The 10880-nt window shown below is 41.0% G+C and overlaps 1 protein-coding gene across 1 annotated transcript in view; it reads left to right on the forward strand.

Moving 5' to 3' along the window:
• Window positions 1-615: 615 nt before the first annotated feature.
• The window catches only part of ache (acetylcholinesterase (Yt blood group)), a 27514-nt gene continuing 17249 nt past the window's right edge, over window positions 616-10880 (forward strand). The window contains exon 1 of the mRNA XM_005752987.1: window positions 616-860. The gene's annotated coding sequence lies outside the window, so the exon portion shown is untranslated. The remainder of the gene's footprint in view (window positions 861-10880) is intronic.

Here is a 10880-nt window from a genome sequence, read left to right on the forward strand (position 1 = left end):
GATCGATAGCTGACGGATGTTAGACAATCAGACTGCCAAGGATCATCAATATGAAGAAGCATTTGGGGACAGTAAGCAGGAATGTAGATAGAGAGACAAAGACAAAACACAAACTATGACTCAGACTGGCTTTTTCAGTAGCCTCGTGTCTGCCACAGTAGGTGCCTCAATCTTTCTTCTATAACGTGGCAAAAACATGTGGTGGGTGACAGTAGAATATGTGGTAGAGCTCTCATACTGGATTTCATTAGATTTCACAGGTATGCATAACTCTGAGTGTATATTTACAAAATTCAATTCACAGTATATATCATTTTCTGCTTTTATCATTTGCCATGGAAACAGAAGCTGGGTGGTCCTTCCTAAAACAAGCAGCCAACCAAGGGCCTTGCTGAGTTTTTAGTGATGTGAAGGCAGAAAGAGTAACAAAACCTAACGGAAATAAAAGGAAATAATATTTACATGAATCTGCAGCTTGATGCATAGTGTACGATATGTAGCCATGAGTTCTTTGGTCTCTGCACAGACACTTTATTTTAGACGTGTCTAATTTGGCACCATATGTGGGTTTTTTCATCGGGGAGTAGTTTAAAGCACTACAGGTGCTCTCGCGAGAGTAACTGTCAGCTCCATGTTTACAAGCGGTATTTATTAGGAGCAGTCTCCCCCTACTGTCAGTGCTTTACGGTCTAACCGACCGAGTGTGTCCGTAAACTCGCCGCTGCTTTAATGCGCTACTATCGACATTTTCACAGCCTCTGCTTTTCTTCGGGGTAATTATCGCCGCCCAGGCAGAGCAAGGAAAGAAAGACAGCAGGCACCAAGTCGTCGCCTCGGGTTCTCTTCGAAGGAATAGGCGGGTAAGACCGAAAAACTGAAGCTATTATTATTCAGCGAGCCACTTGACAGCTGACACGAAGAGGCAGCGCTATATTAAAACCATAACAATGAAGCATTTCTGCGCTCTGTGTGCGTCTTTGATTTCTGACACCGAGGAAGCTGCTCTCAAACTCGAGCAATAAGTCACCAGCATTTGTGTTGCACGACTGACGTTATTCCGTTTAATCGTTGCTACATCAAAGGTGGTCATGGTTACAGGCCTTTCCTTTTTTCTTTTTGCTCCACAACACCGGTACCGGGTTAGACTGTGTGCTGTAGATGCGGTGCTCCGGCACGGGCAGAGCGCCAGGCCAAACTCAGTGTTACATACTGGCACTTTAAGGCTCCCGTGTCTGTAAGCAGAACTACAGAGCTCGGGAAACATGGCAGGATACCATCCGGGCTCATATTGTGGCAAATATGTAAGAGATTTTAGTAAAATTCTACTGTAACTTTGTTTGGTTTGCAGAACCGTGTCTGTAAAGGTGCGTCTGTGCAGGTATGATGGTGTTTTTAGAACATTGCTGATACAAAATGCTTCTTTTTCTTTGCATTAAATGTACACCTCTCTAACAGTACAACATTTGAACCAGTGGCAGTGTTGTTGCTTGATAATTTTATTCCCTTTTAGCAAAATGTATTTGACAGCATTAGATTCGTATGTGGTCAAAGCAGTGGGTGAAACAGCAGCACTGGTCAAACACAGGCTCCGTGCGCTTCAGAAAATAGTCACGACTTCTGATCTGTTGATTTGCATTTATGGGCACAGATTAATCCGTTATCTGATGAACAACTACAGAGACCACAGTTCCGGTCATACATGTGACAGATGTTTACATTTCACATATATTATTCTGTAATACACTATTAGTACGTTTCTAAATGAATTATTATTAATACACACTAAAAATAACTCGTTTAGATTTAAGTACAGTAAGTTCTCATTTAGGTTTAAGCATTAAAATACTTGGCTAAGGTTAAAAATCATGCACTGTTTTAAAGTTTCTTTCCAGGGTGTTTCATGCACATCCAAAGAGTTTATACAATGCATCTGTTGCAGAAATGTTATATTCCTCCTATTAAGTCATGCTGACAGTAACAAATTTGTGTTTTTCATCAGATTTCAAGGCTGTTTCTCGCCATTCAAAACTGGTTGTGGTATGATGGCAGAAACTAAACAGGGACAGATGTTGATCTTGTGACCAACAGAGGCCCAGACTGACCGTCATATTATTGCCATAATCAGTCATGAGAAGGCGAGTTAGCCGAGTTTCGATTAGGAGGTAAAATTAGTCAAGCTAGCTGCCTGCTAGAAATTGTGTTCCTATAAGAAGCTGATTATTTACTCCCCCTGTTATCATTTTCTCCTGTTTTCTCAATGTGATGCTAAATTATAAGAGGCTACATGACTTTTTCAGGATCTCTGCATAATGTGATTTGCTTGGCTAACGGCCGTGCTGGAGGATTTGGATAAACATGATGTGATAGGCTGATCCTGCACTAATGCACTGAAGCTTCCACAAGTTGAATTTCTTTCAGCTTTAAGCAGAAATCTATAGATCCATAATTCAGATTGGTAACATGTGCTGGCACCACATTCAAAGTGGAAGAGAAGCGAGAGCACTAAAGCCTGAAACCAAGCCAGTCCTGCCTTAATGAATGATATCTGCAGTTAAAAACAAAGCAACCATTTTCTCCTGCCTCTCTGTATCTGCAGGTCTCGGTAGCTTGAATGTATTTCTTTTCCAAGTCATAACAGTAAAAGCTATTTTGGCAGCAGACAGCACTCAGTCCTTATACAATGTCAGTGGAATGATTGCCAAAGTTTAATCAGCGCTGCAGGTTTTACTGAATGTGTTCATTTAATAAAACTTGCATGTGCGTGCAGTTTTATCACACAAGTTAATATCTGTAAGTGATTCTGGCTCTGCACATTTCTGGATCCAAACTCTGGTTGCTTTGCTGCTTTGCTGCTTTGGCGAGCATAGAGGATTCAAGACGATTATTTTCACTTTAATTTGTTCCTATTATTCCAACCTGTTATTTTGCACTCAAGTTAGAAATCTTTACAGGTAATAATAAGGTGAGTTTCTAGCTCGTGTCCCAGCACCTACACTGTACTCAGGCTGCACTCTTGCTTAAACCAAACTGAAGATTTCTTTATCTCTGGTAGCTGTGAGGAAGATAAACACTGCTGTGAAAGACAGTTATTTAATGCAAGTGGATTTATATTTCATTTGAGTGGGTGACTTGAGTGGAGTGTCACTATCCCCGCTGTGGGGGACTTTGGGGTAGAAACAAAGCTGAACGTTAGAGCATGCTTTTGTTCGTGGAGCATCAGGCTGTGCAGCCGTGTTGCTAGTTTCCTTTTGTTTGCTCATCATTAAATTTTGAATGTATGAATTATTATAAAACTATTAATATATAATTATTAGTACGTTATTTCCAGTTGTACCAGTTTTTGTATTCAACACAGACGATGCTTGTGCACTATGTTAAATACTAATTCTTGTCTTATGTGTAATTTAATTTAATAAAAATAATACTTTTATGATTTTACACCTTTTTAGACTTATTATCAGAGCTAATACTGTGTATTTTTTGCACATTGTGACTTGCTTTGTTTTCTTAAATCTCTTTGAAGTCATTTATCTGTGGAACAAAAAAGACCTAAAGCTGTCACTTAATAAATATTCATCTGGTGAAGTATTTTGATATCATATTTATTTTTTAGGCAGAAGGGTTATGTTCTCATTGAAGCATTTATCTTGAAGCTCTGCTGTTTATTGTTAACATATTAAAAACCGGGTTTGCCAGTAACCTGTACAGCCTGCGTGTGTGTGCCGAGTGTGGAGACAGGAAAATGCAGCTTCCTGTGGGAGGGGACGACGCTGTGATAGATACTGTGCAGCCATCTTCGGGAGCAGGGATGTCTTTTAATCATAAAAACCACAACATTAGGACATAAAGAGTCATATTTTGTATGTAACTAGCAGGCGATTTCTGCCAGGCCTGCAGGGCTTTTTCAGAACCTTCTCTCTGTATTTTGTGGTCATGTGAACAAAATTGTGTCACGATGCAGATTTTGGCGACCCTTACGTTACATGCAGGCAGTGAACGTTTAAGATGACACGGAAGAGAAACACAAACGATCAAATGGTTATGATATATGCAAAAGTATAAAGATTTGTAATATAGATCTTAATAACTGCTGTATGTGTAAAAACACAACTATTTGTTATCATACTGTAGCATCAGGCCAATCAGACTGCTGGGTTATTGATCTGGTCTGTTAAGCAGCAGAGGGGGTTGGCTAGGGTTGGTGTCACTACTGGTAGCATCATGTGATACATGGACCCTACAGATGTTGCACAGTCATTTCATTTTTGGATGCTTCTCTCAGTTCAGCCCTGCGACAGTGTCAGTGCCAACAGCCTCATCATTGCCTCCTGCAGCTGACACACAACTTCACACACAACTGCTGCAGACAGAGAGGCCCACAGCTCCTCCACCCCGACAGCTGATGTAGTTAACATGCTTAACACTTAAACTCAGAGCTCAGTAAAACTCTCATTTCAACTGAAATATTAAACTATTATCAAAAATGTTAACCTAGCTGCCATGCATATGAGCATTAGCTGTGCAGAGCAGAGGGGAGGCTGCAGCTGAGCTGAACAGAGTGTGGAGAGCTAATCCGAGCAAATACAGAGTGAAATCTGGAGCAGGCGACAGTTGTAGGCTGAAGAGCTGCAGTTTGAGGTGGAGCAGAGTGAACGGGGGGCAGGTTGAGGCAACTTGAACTTTTCTGTTTTTACAATAACGCACTGATACATTTTCCGAGGTGTCACTTCTTTGCCGTTACTTCTGTTGTTGTGGGATGGGGTCAAATTTTCCCCCTGTGCTGCTGAAAATCGTATCAACCATTGAGTGTTTTCCTGGGTATTTGCAGTAGCGGTTTTTGATACGGGCGAAACGGGCGGTTGCCCGGGGTGGCATCGTGGTACGGGGCGGCATCACGGGCATTGGCACAAAAAAAACAAAACATTTGCTCGTACTCATGCTGACCCGACATCAGCCAGCGCATACTGGGAATGGCAGAGGCACCGATCGGTTTTCTATCGCCCATTTGCTGGGTGTAAGGGCGCCCTACGTTTGCGAGGTGCGCCTGCTGCTTGCGGCACAGGGAGGAGAGGGCGGGGCGGCGGGGGATTCTCTGACCGGCTGGAGCAGCATCTAATAACCAACTTGCAAAATAAAACAAAACAACAAACACGAAAACAACAGACATCATGATACAGACTTATAATCTGCACGAAATTCTATACGAGAAAAGTGAGCGCGAGAGCCCTCGGTGCGCCTGCTCGCTGCTGAAGTCAAAGTAAACTTTATTGTCATCTCTGCTACATACAGTCCAGTATATAGAGAGACGACGAGGCTCCAGTTACAGCAGTGCAGTTAAACAAACAATAAGAAGAGTAAGAAAATAAATATACACTTTAGGACCAGGGGTAAAGGATCAATAACAATTTAAAATGTATAATTTACAGTTTGATGATTTAAAGTCTCGCACACAACCCGTCGAAAGGGGAGGGGGGCCGGCTGCTTCCAAGTAGAGCACATTTCATTCATAATGTTGTAAATTATGTATTCATGATTTGAATCCTGGGTTGTGTGAAATCCCAGAAATACACCTTAGACAAAGTGAATCTGTGAACTAAGGTGTTGGTCTATTAGGTTATGTTGTGGTGATCCTCGGGTTGGGGAATGTTTGTTCATACTGGAGTGCAAAATGAAAACCAAGATGGACAAGAAAAGTTCAAATCCATCAGGTCCTCAGTTTAGAAAAAATAGAAAAGAAGAGGAAGAGAAACGAGCAAAAGATGCAGGTAAGCAGATGTGTAATTGGATAATGGCAGGTCATCCTGAACCAATCAGAATCAGAATACTTTATTAATCCCTAAGGAAATAATGTGGGTTACAGTTGCTCCAAAATGAAACAGGCTAGGACCGCCACTGGGTATTTGTACTGAGTTTGGATGTCTGGTATTGTGACACCCCTGCAGTGCCACACATGTACCACAGAACATCTAGATCCTGTTTACAGTTGTTAATATGCTTCGATAGAGCAAAATGAATATTATCTTTGACTAACGAGTAAAGTGTCAGATTTCATACAGCAAAGACACTTATGAGATTGTGTTTACGCGTTTAAACAGTGGTGCACTCACTATGAATAGCCACAGCCATGACTAACAGTTGCACATAGGAGCATTTCTATACATGCACCATTGTAAGTGGAAAGTCAGTGCACCTGTTTCTGTGGTGGTAGAGATGTGGGGACAACAATCATGTAAGTGTGGCTTAAATAACACCAAATGATGGACGTACACACGAGGAACAGGCATTTGATTAAAAATCAGTGCCCTGCAACTCCTCTCAGCTGACCTGGTGTAGTTGGCTCGATGCACTGGTGACATGCTTGTATCACTTTTTAAATTAAATAAGTAGAGCACTGATGTTACACCCTGGACAGGTCGCTGGTCTGACCACACTAAGGATGAACATGCACAATCACCACGCGCTGTATAACTAAGTGTACTGGTTGAGTAATCGCTTGTTTTCTAATTTTTATCATCTTTTCTCCTCGTCCTCCATCTGTGCACTGGAGACTCTTCAGTCTGATTATATTTTTTTCATAAATTGATTTAATTATTTTCAGCATTCCTCAATCATATCAGGACTGATTTATTTATTGATTTTAATTGATATTAGGTTCCTCCTCCAGTGTTTTATCCTGAGAGTCATGAGCCATAACTTGAACCCACCCCCAGTGAAACCAATCCTTCTGTCAACCTTATGCACAAATTCCTCGGTCTAATTTGAGAGGTGACACACGTTCTCCCCGCCCATGGCCTGGCCCCACTCTCACTGTGTTTCTCTACCCTTCTTCACCCCACTGGAACCAATCTTTCCACCATCACTTTTTTATCTTTGTTTTTTCCGTCCCTGGTCTTCACAAATAATTTCAAGGTGCTGATGTGGTGGAGCGATATTTCAGCGAGTATAATTGCAGAATTGATATTTGATCTGTTCTGGTGTAAAATCATCCCGGCTCACTGTATTGTTCAGTCCTCCTGAAATTCCACAGTGGAACAAAAGGAAGTAACTGAGCTGCGCTCAAAGCACTTTGCACTACACATCATAGTCACATGACCACGCACACGTTCATTTTTTGTATCTAATATTGACACATGCACACTCACAGTGGGATGGGTGTGTAGGACAAAACCTGGGCTTCAGGATGTAGAATGGAGGAGCTAGGAATTGTACTACAGACCTTGTGATCTGTGGACAAACCAGATGTGGTTGTGGAGGTAGATGGTCCACAGTGTGCACTGTGTCGCAGTTGTTACTTGATTAGTACTCCATCGTCCCACCACAATTCAAAGACATTAATTTGATCTTCTGATTCTAAACTGGTCATTCTGTATGTGTTACCCTGTGGTGGACTGGCAACCAGTCCAAGGTGTGCCCCATGTTTTGTCCAGTGACAGCTGCACAAACCTGAGTAGAACGAATAATTAAGAAAATGGATGAAGAAAAGAGAGCGATTCAACTCCAAAGTTCTGTACCTGATAGGAGCGACACAAAACAGCGATTACTAGTTAGCATCCAAATTCTAGAGGAAACTATTGTGTCTGTGTTAAACTACAGGAAGCAATGAACACTGAAGCCGACATACTGGGTATAGAGCTGGAGTCAGGACATTTCTATACTGCACAGCATGCTGAGATGTTTCCAGCTAATAGTTCTCTGAAAACCACAAATTTTGTGTTAATTTTAATATTGTATGCCTGTTGAACTGTTATCATCAATCATTTTCATAGATACAATTAAAGAAATGGAAACAAATGACATTCTTTTTGTAACCGTCTGCTTGTAGCAGGGTGCCTAAAATACAATTTAAACGCAGTGATGGGAATAACGGCGTTACTTTTTTCAGTGACGAGTAATCTAACTAATTACTATTTCTATCGTTACAACGCCGTTACAGTTACTAACAATAAAATGCGGTCCGGTCGCGTTACAGATTTTCAACAAACAGACGATTGAAGCTGTCTTTAGGTTACCGCGTCTTATATCAGTTGCACGGAAGTAGCTGTAAGCAGCTCCGCGTGCAGACGATCACTTTTTGGCCCACTGGAGCTCAGGGGGCAAAACAATCGCATGAGTGCTGCTGTTTGACTGAGGAAGAATAAAGTAGTCGTGGTAAGACAATCACATGACCACTTTAAGATGACAAAGCAACAAGGTGATATATACCAGTCTATAAATTGTGTTGATAAAACCAGAGTCATGATAATCAATATATACATGGCGTTTTTCCTCAATAGTTTCGTCACGTTTACTGTCTAAGGACAGCGCTAGCAAACACTCTGCTTATGAGCAAAAACAACAACAACAACAAAACCCAGCCCTTTTGTGTTGGTGGAAAAATGCACCATGTTGACCAATCAAAAATGATAGGCAACATGACATTTGTTTGTTTAGGAAGAGAGAGAGAGCTTTGAGACGTGAGAGATTTGTGACGTTTAGCGTGTTTGGGGTGTGTAGTTAGTGTGTAGTGTTGTGTAGTTAGTGTGTCGTCTTGTGTAGTTAGTGTGTTGTCTTGTGTAGTTAGTGTGTAGTGTTGTGGATAGTTTTGTGTTGTGTGTCAGAACAATGAGGCGACTGCTGTCTCCAGGTAGAAACAGGAGTGATACACCTGCTGCTGTCAGACCTGCAGGTATCAGGCTGTGATGTTTCCTTTATAGTGGACAGGAATAATTGGAGTGACACAAATAATTTGTGGCATCTTATTGAAGAACAGCTGATTGTTCTGTAAATAGTTTGAAATGGTTATTTAAAAAAATCAAGGTAAAAGGTAAATGGCTGCAAGTAACTTTGTTTGCAAAACTTGTGCATGTGGTTTTAAAATTGACAATTTATATTTGCATTTAAAGTTATGAAATATGATCAATAAACATGTTTGTGGTTGTTACAGTAAAAAATAGAACTTTTTCTACTCGGATTTTATGTTTTCTGTCTGATTTTAGATCAATTGTGTTAATACAGTATGTCAAAATGAAAACATGACTGTAAATTCAGACACGTGAGGTTGTGCTGAAAAGGATGAGACCAAACAAGGTAAAGGAAACAGCTTTTAACGGTGAAATGTGGAGGAAACATCAAAAGTGGTTAAAAATGGCCAATTATATCCTGGACCCCAGAGGGTTAAACGTTTTTTTAAAGTAACGCAATAGTTACTTTTCAAGTAATTAATTACTTTTCGAATCTTGTTACTCAGTTACTAACTCAGTTACTTTTTTTGAAGAAGTAACTAGTAACTAGAATTCAAAGTAACTTGCCCAACACTGTTTAAATGTGATTTCTTGCAGTTTTCTGCTATCTTTAAACACAACATTCAGCCTCTCATGTTAGGTGATTTCTTTACACCTGAAATACTTGTAGATCTGTGAGTCGTCTGAAGGGTTTGCTAGATTGTTTGGAGGATGTTAAGAGGAACCCAGGAGGGATTTTTGACTCTAATCTAATGTTTGATAAACAGATCAATGCTGTAATCAAGTCCAGTTTCTTTCATCTTCTTGCTAAAGATAAGCCATTTCTCTGTTTCAGAGACTTTGACTTTGTTCATGCCTTCATTTCATCTCTCCTCGACTCTCTGTAATAGTCTTTACTCTGGTGTTAGCCTGTCATCAGTTAGCCGACTGTAGCTGGTCCAAAACGCTGCAGCATGGTTACTCACTGGGAGGTGAGACCACATATCTCCCATACTGGCATCCTTACACTGGCTGCCAGTTAGTTTTTGAATTAATTTTAAGATTTTATTATTTGTTTTTGAGGCGTTGCACGGGTTAGCACCTTTCTGATCTGTTGAATTGGTACGCTCCTGCAAGATCACTGAGGTCTGCGGACCAAAGCTCAGAGGAGACCGAGCCTTTGCTGTGACTGCTCCTTCACATCAGGACCTCCCCAACACTTTCAAACCCGTCTGCAAACCCACTTTTATTCTTTGGCTTTTAAATCACAATCAGTTGGTACTGCTTGTATTGCTCTTATTTCTCACTCAAATCTTCTAATTTTATGATTCTTGTTTCCTAACTTTTGCCATGTCTTCCTATGTTTTTGTCTCTTTTGATTATCTTAAATGTACAGCACCTTGGTCAATGTGCTATATGAATAAATTTGACTTAACACACGCAACCTTGTGACCCTGACAGGTTTTATGTTTACTTTAGGAAAACTCACAGTATCGCATAACCCCATTAGAGCACTTCGCTGTCAGACTTGTGGCTCCTGGGTTTTAAAAAGTAAAACGGGAGGCAGAGCTTTCAGAGTCTCTTCTGCAGAAACCAGCTGCCAGTCGGGATTCGAGAGACATCCATCCTCTCTACTTTCATACTTAACACTTCCCTTTTTGCTAAAGCATATAGTTGGGTTGGATCAACCCTGAATCCTCCCTTAGTGATGCTGCAATAGGTCCAGGCTGCAGAGGACTGTGCACTGAGTGTTTCTTATTCACTCACTATGTGTTTATACACCATTCTGCATTTATTCATTAGTTATTATTGATCTCTTTCTCTCTTCCACGCTGCGTCTTTTGTTCTGTCTTCCTCCCTTCACCCCAGACCGGTCACGGCAGTCTGGTCTGGTTTCTCAGAGCTTTTCTTCCTCCTCACTAAGTTCTTGCTCAGAGGAGATCGACTGATTGTTGGGGTTCTCTCTGCATTATTATTGGGCCTTTACCTTGCAGTATAAAGTGCCCTGAGGTGACTGTTGTTGTGATTTTGGTGTTTTATGTATAAAATTGAAATGAATAATTGTGCTGCAGTGGCTGGACACAGTTGACACACCAGTCAGGCTGGAGACAGAAACTTAGACTGTGAGGAATAGAGGATAACTGTCACACAGGAGGAGTAGTGGGGCGATACTTGAGTGCA

Source organism: Pundamilia nyererei, unplaced genomic scaffold (assembly GCF_000239375.1).
Source record: "Pundamilia nyererei isolate P.nyererei 1_Seehausen unplaced genomic scaffold, PunNye1.0 scaffold00393, whole genome shotgun sequence".
Classification (NCBI taxonomy): domain Eukaryota; kingdom Metazoa; phylum Chordata; class Actinopteri; order Cichliformes; family Cichlidae; genus Pundamilia; species Pundamilia nyererei.